General features: G+C 44.5%; 1 pseudogene; it reads left to right on the top strand.

The window, feature by feature from the left end:
* The first annotated feature begins 887 nt into the window (after nucleotides 1–887).
* On the top strand, nucleotides 888–4,229 carry LOC147958974 (uncharacterized; annotated as a pseudogene).
* The last annotated feature ends 6,816 nt before the right edge of the window (nucleotides 4,230–11,045 follow it).

Raw genomic sequence — 11,045 nt, 5'->3', positions numbered from 1 at the left:
AACTTTGTCCTTTCATCTCTCATTGCTATATTAGCTCGTGCAATGCTTTATATAGTGATTGATTTTTGAGTTTAGTAATTTGGGAGGAATTATATATATGTGCTAGTATTTGATTTATATGCAATTTGAGGTCAAAAATAACACTTAGTTTGCATATGTAGGTGTGGTTTACTTAGTGCCTTCTAAATCTCCGTCGTAACCATCGTCGATCGCCCACAACGTCCCGTTGCCGGCACCACCTTGTGGTGAGCCTCTTGTTCATGAATGTTTTATATAAAAAATTGATGTTTGTGTGATTTGGATATATAGTTACTCGTATAATTATCTTACCCATACGTTGTTTGTTATACATAGTGCCATGGTTTTGATATCCATCCCCGTCGGCCCTCGCCCGGGTTATGATTCGGATGTGGTATATTCTCTTTTAAAACTATTTGTTGCATTTCGTGTTTATAACAAATTATGCCCATCAAGTTGACATAGATATTTGTATGTAGGAGGTAGTTGAACCGGAAATTCCAACCGACCCTATTGTCGAGAGGTTAAATTTAGTTGAAAGAGAAAACGAGGATTTGATGGAAAAATTGAAAAGAATTGAGGGGGAGAAGATGAAATTGGAGTTGCATGTTGCCGATGTCGTCGATGATCACAAGATTAAGATGGAGAAAATGCGCTTGAAGATTAGAAAGATTAGAAAATATGTCGTTCATAGTGAGGCTTGGTATCATTATGCTATTGGATTAATTGTTACCTTAGTTGCGATCTTGATCGCATTTGTTGTTGCATTTAAATTCTTTAGCTAGAGAGTTATTTGTTTGTTGCATTTAAGTGTTGTATGAACTTTATGTATTGTATTAATTTGGTGTTTTCGGTGTTGTGTATTGAAGATGAGCCGGCAATGGATGTACGATGACCGATGCTCTCCCGAGTTCATTAATGGCGTGCATACGTTTTTGCTTGCGGCTGAGGCAAACAAGCGGGCGGATGGTTTTATGCCTTGTCCATGTGCTGGCTGTAAGAATGGTCACAATTACTCTACGTCAAGAACCATTCACGTCCACCTGTTTGAGTCCGGTTTCATGCCCCACTATAATGTTTGGACCAAGCACGGAGAAAGAGGGGTTATGATGGAAGACAATGAAGAAGAAGAGGATGACGACAGCTATCCTGGCCATGGGTTCCCTGAATATGATGATACAACAATGAGGGAAGAAGTTGAGCCGGCAATGTGGGAAGAAGTTGAAGAATAGGCATCGGATGAGCCCGTTGATGATCTAGGTCGGGCCATTGCCGGTGCAAAGAGAAACTGCGCAAGTGATTTGGAGAAGAAGAAGTTGTAGCGCATGGTAGAGGATCACAAAAAAATTTTGTACCCGAATTGCGTAGGTGACAAGAAAAAGCTGGGCACCACACTGGAATTGCTGCAATGGAAGGCAGAGAATGGTGTATCTGACAAGGGATTTGGAAAGTTGCTGGTAATGATAAAGAATATGCTTCCAAAGGACAATGAATTGCCCGAGAGTACGTATGAAGCAAAGAAGGATGTCTGCCCTCTAGGGTTAGAGGTGCAGAAGATACATGCATGCCCTAATGATTGCATCCTCTACCGCGGTGAGTACGAGGATTTGAACGCTTGCCCGGTATGCGGCGCATTGCACTATAAGATCAGCCGCGATGACCCTGGTGATGTCGAGGGCGAGCGCCCCAGGAAGAAGATTCCTGCCAAGGTGATGTGGTATGCTCCTATAATACCATAGTTGAAACGTTTGTTCCAAAACAAAGAGCATGCCAAGGTGATGCGATGGCACAGAGAAGACCGTAAGAAAGACGGAAAGTTGAGAGTACCCGCTGACGGGTCGCAGTGGAGAAAAATCGAGAGAAAGTACGGGAAGGAGTTTGCAGATGACGCAAGGAACGTATGGTTTGGTCTAAGCGCAGATGGCATTAATCCTTTTGGGGAGCAGAGCAGCAACCATAGCACCTGGCCTGTGACTCTATGTTTTTATAACCTTCCTCCTTGGTTGTGCATGAAGCGGAAGTTCATTATGATTCCAGTGCTCATCCAAGGCCCTAAGAAACCCGGCAACGACATTGATGTGTACGTAAGGCCATTAGTTGAAGAACTCTTACAGCTTTGGAATGGAACAGGTGTACGTGCGTGGGATGAGCACATGGGGGAAGAATTTGACCTAAAGGCATTGCTGTTCGTGACCATCAATGATTGGCCTGCTCTCAGTAACCTTTCAGGACAGACAAACAAGGGATACCGCGCATGCACGCATTGTTTGGACGATACCGACAGTATATATTTGGCTAATTGTAAGAAGAATGTATACCTGGGACATCGTCGATTTCTTCCGAGCAGGCATGCCGTAAGAAAGAAAGGCAAGCATTTCAAAGGTGAGGCGGATCACCGGATGAAGCCTCGCCACCGTACTGGTGCTGATGTACATGATATGGTCAAGGATTTGAAGGTAGTCTTTGGAAAGGGTCCTGGCGGACAACCTGTTCCGAATGACGCTGACGGACGCGCACCCACGTGGAAGAAGAAATCTATATTTTAGGACCTGCCCTATTGAAAAGACCTAGAGGCCCGCTCCGCAATCGACATGATGCACGTGAAGAAGAATCTTTGCGTGACCCTGCTTGGCTTCTTAGGCGTGTATGGGAAGACAAAAGATACACCTGAGGCACGGGAGGACCAGCAACGTATGCACGGAAAAGACGACATACATCAGGGTCATGCTAGCTACGCTCTTACCAAAGAAGAGGAGGGAATCTTTTTTGAATGCCTGCTCAGTATTAAGGTACCGTCTGGCTTCTCGTCGAATATAAAGGTAATAATAAACATGGCAGAGAAAAAGTTCCAGAACCTAAAGTCTCATGACTGCCACGTGATTATGACGCACCTGCTTCCGGTTGCATTGAGGGGGCTTCTACCGGAAAACGTTCGATTAGCCATTGTGAAGCTATGTGCATTCCTCAATGCAATCTCTCAGAAGGTAATCGATCCAGAAATCATACCAAGGTTAGAGAATGATTTGGTGCAATGTCTTGTCAGTTTTGAGTTGGTGTTCCCACCATCCTTCTTCAACATCATGACGCACGTCCTAGTTCACCTATGCGAAGAGATTAACGTTTTGGGTCCTGTATTTCTACACAATATGTTCCCCTTTGAGAGGTTCATGGGAGTCTTAAAGAAATATGTTCATAACCGTGCTAGGCCAGAAGGAAGCATCTCCAAGGGCCATGAAAATGAGGAGGTCATTGAGTTTTGTATTGACTTTATTCCTGACCTTAAGCCGATTGGTGTTCCCGAATTGCGGCATAAGGGCAGACTGGATGGAAAAGGCATGCTAGGAGGGGATCAAATAATATGTATGGACAGACATTCTCTAACTGAAGCACACTACACAGTTCTACAGAATTCCGCCTTGGTGGCTCCGTATATGGACGAACACGAGAATTTTCTACGCTCCAAACACCCGGAGCGGTCTGATGACTGGATTACATGTGAACAAACCAGGAGTTTCGCCGGCTGGTTGCAGACACGTACCATGCATGACACCTCTATTGAAGATGACCTGTACTTGTTGTCCCAGTTACCATCTTCGAATATAATGACTTTCAAAGGGTACGAGATAAATGGTAATACATTTTACACGATCGCCCAAGATAAGAAGATCACCAACCAAAACAGTGGTGTCCGCTTTGATGCAACAACCAAGACGGGAAAGGAAACATATTATGGTTACATAGAGGAGATATGGGAACTTGACTATGGACGTGGTTTGAAGGTCCCTTTGTTTCGGTGCAAATGGGTCAATATGACACGAGGCGGGGTAACGGAAGACCGGCACTATGGAATGACAACAGTGGATCTCAACAATCTTGCGTATGCAGACAAACCATTCATCCTAGCTAATGATGTGGCACAGGTTTTCTATGTGAAGGATATGTCTACCAAGCCAAGAAAAAGAAAAGATAAGGAAGAGAATGCATCATACGATGAGCCAAAGCGCCACATAGTTCTTTCTAGGAAGAGAAACATCGTGGGAGTGGATGACAAGACAGACATGTCAGAAGATTATGAAAAGTTTGATGAAATTGCTCCATTCACAGTGAATATTGACCCGAGCATCCAGTTAAATGATGAAGATTTTCCATGGCTACGGAGCAAAGGGACACACGCGAAGAAAAAGTTTCACACCCAAAGATCTGGGATGTGATCGGCTTCACTATCATCACTTTATTCTGTGTTTCACACCCAGGAGGGAATCTCTGTAATAGTTAGGGTAGTTATGTGTTTTGGCATTTGAAACGCGAAGAAATTTTATGTGCAAACAAATTCTTTCATGCATTTACTGATTTTTTCAGCTAAATGACCCTGAAATTGAAAAGCATTTCAAATGAACTCAGAAAAGGTTGAAAGTTGGCATGGTATCATAATTTCACCCACATAGCATATGCAAAAAAGTAGAGAGGGTTACCGCAAAAACTGGATGCACTTCGTGTACAAAATGGACAATCTCTTTCGAAGTATCAGGGTTTCGGATGAAAACTCATCTGTTACAAAGGCATTTCATTTTTTAAATAACCTAAGCATTACCAAATTGAATATAATGATAAAACACAGCAATATTAAACATAACAAAAAAGAATCACTGGAAAATCTATTTTCAAAGTTAAGTTATTCACAAACTAGTGATTCACACAAATTTCAAATAATTCAAAATTTAAACTATTCAAATTTGTAAACTACCGGCACTAACAGAAAGTTTGTAATTTTTTGTACCTAAAGCAAAAATATTCACAAAGAAACTCTAAATACAGCAAAAAACAACTCAAAAATAAATAAAACAAAAATAAATAAAGCAAAAAATAAAGCAAAAAAAAGCCCGCCTACTGCGCCACAATGGCCTGCATACGACTAGAAACCCAACCTGTTGTAGGGCCAGGATGCAGACCCGCAAAGGCCTAGTAGGCCCACAGGGCAGCACGGAACATTTAGGCCCAGTAGGCCTGCTTTGGAGAGGAGCTCGAGAGAGTTACCGCACTGGGGCTTATAAACCAGTACGGACGCCCCTCGGCTAGCGAGGTGGGACTAAACATGACGCACCGCACCTGCGCCAGCGCATCCCCTTTAGTACCAGGTGGTGGCTCAAACCGGTACTAAAGGGGGGGTCTTTAGTACCGGTTGGAGCCACCACCCGGTACTAAAGGGGTGTCGTTCCTGCCGCTTGGCCTGGCCAAAACAGACCTTTAGTACCGGTTGGTGGCTTCAACCGGTACTAAAGGTTGTTCTATATAAGAAAACACTTCAAAAAATTTGTCAGTTTCTCATCTCTCCCTCTGCTTCTTTCTCCTCTGCACCGTCGTCGCCGCCCCCGTCGCCGTCCCCGTCGTCCCCGTCGCCGCGACCCGCCCCGTCCTCCCGTCGTCCCCGCCCGGCCCGTCCCCATCCCCGTCGTCGCCGCCCCGTCGTCTCCGTCCCCGTCGCCGCCCCTTGTCATCGCGCCTTGCCGGTGAGCTCTTGCCCCGGCTGCGCGCGCACACACACACACACTGTTTTTTAGTTATAGAAATATTAGAAATGTTAGTTATAGAAATATTAGAAATATTTTTTAGTTATAGAAATATTAGAAATGTTAGTTATATAGAAATGTTAGTTATATAGAAATATTAGAAATGTTAGTTATATAGAAATGTTTTTTAGTTATAGAAATATTAGAAATGTTAGTTTTAGTTATAGAAATATTAGAAATGTTAGTTTTAGTTATAAAATTTAGAATTTGCATATATGAAATCACAGCCCATCATTTAAAAAATGTTACTTTACTTTTGCGGCATATAGTATTTGTTGTCGACGATGCCCGGCCTGCATCCTCGGCGTCGACCAGTTCGCGACGACGTTCTGCTTCAGAGCATGTCCGGGACTGGGCTCCGTCGGGCTGGCACTGGGAGGTGCTACCTTCAGGGGCGCGACGCTTGGTGAGGAACCCGACCCCGGGTCCCGTTGTTGACCCTGATCTCCTTTGGTGGCGTTCGCGTGGGCCACTTTCAGTGCGGAGGGATCCGGCCCCGCCGGAGGTGGTACGTCGCCGTGTCAGGGAGGAGGACGAGCACGTCCATCGCTACATGGCTGCTATGGACGTTAGGTTCTCCAATACCTAGCAGGTTCTTTGGGGAGATCACCCGAGCTATGATCCAGTGATGGTTCCTTCACTTTGGTTGTCCACCGCCTAGATTACTCTCTAGTGTTCGATCTTTATTAGCTAGCTAGCTAGCTAGTGATGTATTCGATATATAATATTCGAGATGATTTATTCGAGATTATATATATTATTCGAGACGATGTATTCGAGATTATATCTATTATTCGAGATGACGTATTCGAGATTATATTCGATGATGCTTATTATGTACTACGATTGATTCAGTTTTTCCTTATTAATTGATTGCATCCATGCATTGTAATTTGAATATATTTCTTTTGGATTAGTTAAATAAAGCCTATGGAGGACAATACCGGTGGAGAGGGAGAAGAGGCCCTGTTCAATATCATACGCAATCCTCGTGGGCCAGATGATGATCAGAATGAAGAGGATTATGACGGCTCCGAATATCTAAACAACACCGGGGAGGGTGACATGATATTCGATCGCGACGACCGAATTGATGAAGTCATGAACTATTCATGATGAAGAAAATGTTGATCTTGAAATAACAAAGACCGGCGAGGTATATTTATATAAGCAGGCATCTGGTGATCATCACATGTTTTAAATGACTTGAAGATATATATTAACGAATCGATCTTTCTTCTTTCAGCCATCCGGATCGGGCAAATCTTCAGGCAGTAGGACAGTACGAGGCCCAAACAAAAAGTTGAAGGAGGGCGTAAAGTACAATATCGAGGCCATCAAACCTAATGGCAAAACATTAGCGCCTAAGAAGATTGCGACAAGTTCATTCGTCAGTGCGGAGTTCTTGATCTTACTTTTGTCGACGATAGACAAAAACTTCTGCTTTGGAAAATGCTCATGGAACATTTCACCCTACCAGATCATTTCACAGATGCAAATGTGGAGAAAGTCAAGGACGCTGCTCTTAGGAAGATGGATGTTGCATTCAACAACCACAAGAATCGTGTATGGGACCAGTACGTCAAGGGAGGAAAGAAGACTCCAGTATTCAAGGGAACACTAGAGAAGCAAAGTGCTCATTGGGACGATTTCGTGAAATTCAAGGAATCGGAATTATCTAAGGAACGATCGAGAATAAACAAGGCCAATGCCGCAAAAAAGGATAAGTTCCATAAGCTGGGGCCAGGTGGCTACGCGGTGGGAATGCCTAAGTGGGATAAGTCTGAGAAAGAGATGGAGGATGCAGGTGTCACTCCAGAAACATTGAGCTGGCCCCCCAGGTGCAGGACTTGGTTCTATGCGCATGGGGGGGGGAATTGGACCCGAAGACAGGCAAAGTTTCGAAGAAGGCATGTCTGGACGGAGCCGAAGATAAGCTACTTGTTGCAATAGAAGAGGCTCGATCGGGGGTGTTCGAGCCCAACAGAGAGAACGACGAGCATACGCATGCCCTGGGAAATCCTGAACACCCGGGAAGAACACGAGGCAAGGGCGCTATTCCGCGGTATGAGGGATTTTCGGACTGGAACGCCAACTACAGAACCCGTGCGAGAAAGAAGATTGCAGAGGAGAAGACGAGGAATATGGAGGAGGAGCAGAGGAAGCTGGACTATGAACGCCTTCAAGGCCTAGAATCAGCGCACGTGGACTTGGCAGTCAAATTCCAGCGGCAGCAGGAGCAGATCGACTCACTTAGCCAGCAAAGGGGGTCTCAGCAGCTGCAGCAGCTAGCGGATGATTCAGCATTGGATAGCACCGTCCCATCCATGCCGAGAAGCAGCGTGGGTTCCGCCCCGGGTGATGCATTGCTGGATAGCTACCCAGTGGATCCATCATGGAGAACACTAACTGCGAGCTACACTTCAAAATGAAGAACATATCCATTAAGGTGGCGGACGCTGTTGCTTTTACAAATCCTCCCGAGGCAACCTTCCATTGCAACCCGATTCCAGCGGGCTATGCTCGTGTCTTGGTTGATGAGGTGGTGGACCAATATTCGGGGCTACAACTTGACATTCCTGGAGGTGACGAGGAGCACACACTGGGAGAGGCCAACCATCGTATCATCCTATGGAGAAAGGATTGCATCATCTTTCGAAGGCCACCGACACCACATCATCCGACTCCTCGTCGAAGTCCGCCACCGAGTCAGCAGACTCCCGCTCCTCCAAGTCCACCAACGCGTTAGGCCACTCCTCCTCCAAGTTCGGCACAGCTTCAGGCCACTCCTCCTCCTCCAACTCAACCACGTCAGCCGTCTTCGCCTCCTCGGCAATCATGGAAGAGAGCCGCCTCAGCTATGGTGCGTAGCGGTACAAATCGAGGTAGTACTGGAGGTACAGGCGGAGGCAAGCGATCTCAATATGGTCCAAGCAACCTCGCACCTCTTCCGCAGAGGCCTTACGACAAGTCCGAGGAGGAAAACGCAGCCATATCGAAGGCCGAGGTGGAAGCCCATTTTGCACCGAAAGCGCCACCGCCGCCAAGGGAGAAAGTGCCTGAGAAAAAGATTGACCACTTCATTCGTATGGCTAGAGCACCAGCTCCCAAGCCTGTTGACACAGACTATGAGCGCCACCTCAGGAAGTTAAATCGAGCACGTCTACAAAAAGAGGCGAGCTCGAACTCGAGCAAATCAGCTGGCAAAAGGAGCAGTAAAACCTTTCCCAGCTGGGAGAACAGGCGGCGCAATCAATCCCCCCGCTTGTTGTGCCAACAGCACATGAGAGTACGCGCGCCCAATATTATTGTGGGCAAACCATTAACGTTTCCGGGCTGGGCGATATGGTAATAACCGAGGAGTATATTTAGCAGGCTAAAAGCCTCATGATCACTGTTGGATAACTCCTCGATATCGAGCCCATGTCTCTGATTAGAGAGGAGGAAATAAAACGGAAATATGTCCGGAGCTAACCTTTGGTCGAGCCAGACGAGGTCAAGAAGCTCCCAACGAGAATGTATGAATTGCATCAATGGTACATGGACATTACCAAGATTTCCAATCAAGAGTCCCTCATGGTGAATGTCAAGAAGGATCATTACTACCATGAGAAAGCTGTGTCTGTTGAGTATTCAGAACTATTTCAGTTATACAATCAAGACACACTCGACAAATCTATCGTCAGTTACTATTGTCTGTAAGTGATTTCTTTCTGTAATTTAAGTCTCAAGCTAGCTGTAGTGATCATTTTGATCAATCATTATCTGTAATTATCTTCACTATATTCTTTTCCGTGGTATTATGCAGGATGAAGATTTATGAAATGAAAAAAGGTAGACGCTATGGCATTGAGTTCATTGACCCAAATACCATTAATGAATACACATGGAAATTAGATCCATATTATGAAAAAAGTGTAGAGGAAAGCATGCTAGAGTTCTTCAAGCGCCTCAATACCAATGAAGATATATTACTTCCTTACAACTTCGAGTGAGTCACACTGTCTCGTACTACAAATTCTGTTTTTTGCCTACTAGCTAGCTACATGTTTTTGCTTATATATGCCCGCTTAATTAAGACATGCAAACATGTGTGCATGCAGATTTCACTGGATCTTATTAATCATTAAAGTTGATGAAGGAACAGTTGAAATACTGGACTCACTACTTAAAAAAGCAAGTGACTACACCATCTTGTTTGGGATAGTCAACAGGTAATTTCAACCATTATTAATTATATCTCGGCCTATTTAGTTCGTCATTTTTTGATATGAACTATTTAATAACCCCTTTATTTATTTTCTTTGTCGGCGGGCAGGGCTTGGGCAAAGTTCATCAGCGTCACTCCAGGCCAATGGAAAAAAGCTGAAATGATATCGACCCAAGGTAAGTAATTAAGTAGTACTGTCTCGCTAGCTGCCATCTCTTTAATTATCATGGTTGATTAATTATTATCTGATCAAATTCCATTCTCGTAAAGGCCCTGAAGCAGGCGCCGGGGAATAATCTGTGTGCATACTACGTTTGCGAGAACATTCGCATGATGGCGTCCGAAAGGAGCAGATCTCAAAGACAGGAGTGGCTACGTTTGTCAGAACACTATTCACACTTTTTACACCATTATCGATATCTAGTCACACAACTAATACACATGCATATTGATCTCCTTCTTAACAGTTCAAAGAGGTGCGGGAGCAGCTCCTAGCAGAGGACCGCATAGAAGCAATTCAAGAGAAAATAGCGGGATTTTTGCTTGACCAGGTCATAGATCCCAAAGGAGAATACTATTACTCGCTACCGCCCCCATGAACCACTTCCAATTGTCATCGTGCTCCGAAGGCACCAATTAGGAAAAATTGTATATAGCTAGCTAATTGTATATATATACACACACATGTATACACACATGTATACACACATGTATACACACATGTATATGTGTGTGTATGTGTATATATATATATATGATCGATTCTATTAGAAATTCTATTTATGCATAACGTGTACAATATATAGTATCGTAAAATACCAGCAAACGAAAAAGAATTAAATAGAAAACACAAAATTAAGTGAAAAAGAAATCATAAACCCAAAAACCCTAACCTTTTAATACCGGTTGGTGTCACCAATCGGTACTAAAGGGCTCCCTGCCCCCGGAGCTGACTCGTGCCACGTCGTTGCCTTTTAGCACCGGTTCGTGCTGAACCGGTACTAAAGAGACGGGGGCCTTTAGTGCCCACACTTTAATGCCGGTTACACACATCATATCTCTACTATCATCTCTGAGAATAACTTTCTGCTTTTATTTTAAATTTTATTGGCGTGGATTGGTCCGTAAAAAGCACGGTAAAACTTTGACATGACCGGCTCACACCACATCCGCTTGACACATAACGCCATAGTAGCCCCACCTCTCCCCGAATCCCGACGCAAGCGCACGAACCGCCGCCGAACTAACCA

Source organism: Triticum urartu, chromosome 7A (genome assembly GCF_056163025.1).
Source record: "Triticum urartu cultivar PI428250 chromosome 7A, HENAU_Tu73, whole genome shotgun sequence".
Taxonomy (NCBI): Eukaryota; Viridiplantae; Streptophyta; class Magnoliopsida; order Poales; family Poaceae; genus Triticum; species Triticum urartu.
This window is presented reverse-complemented; position numbering and strand designations above follow the sequence as displayed.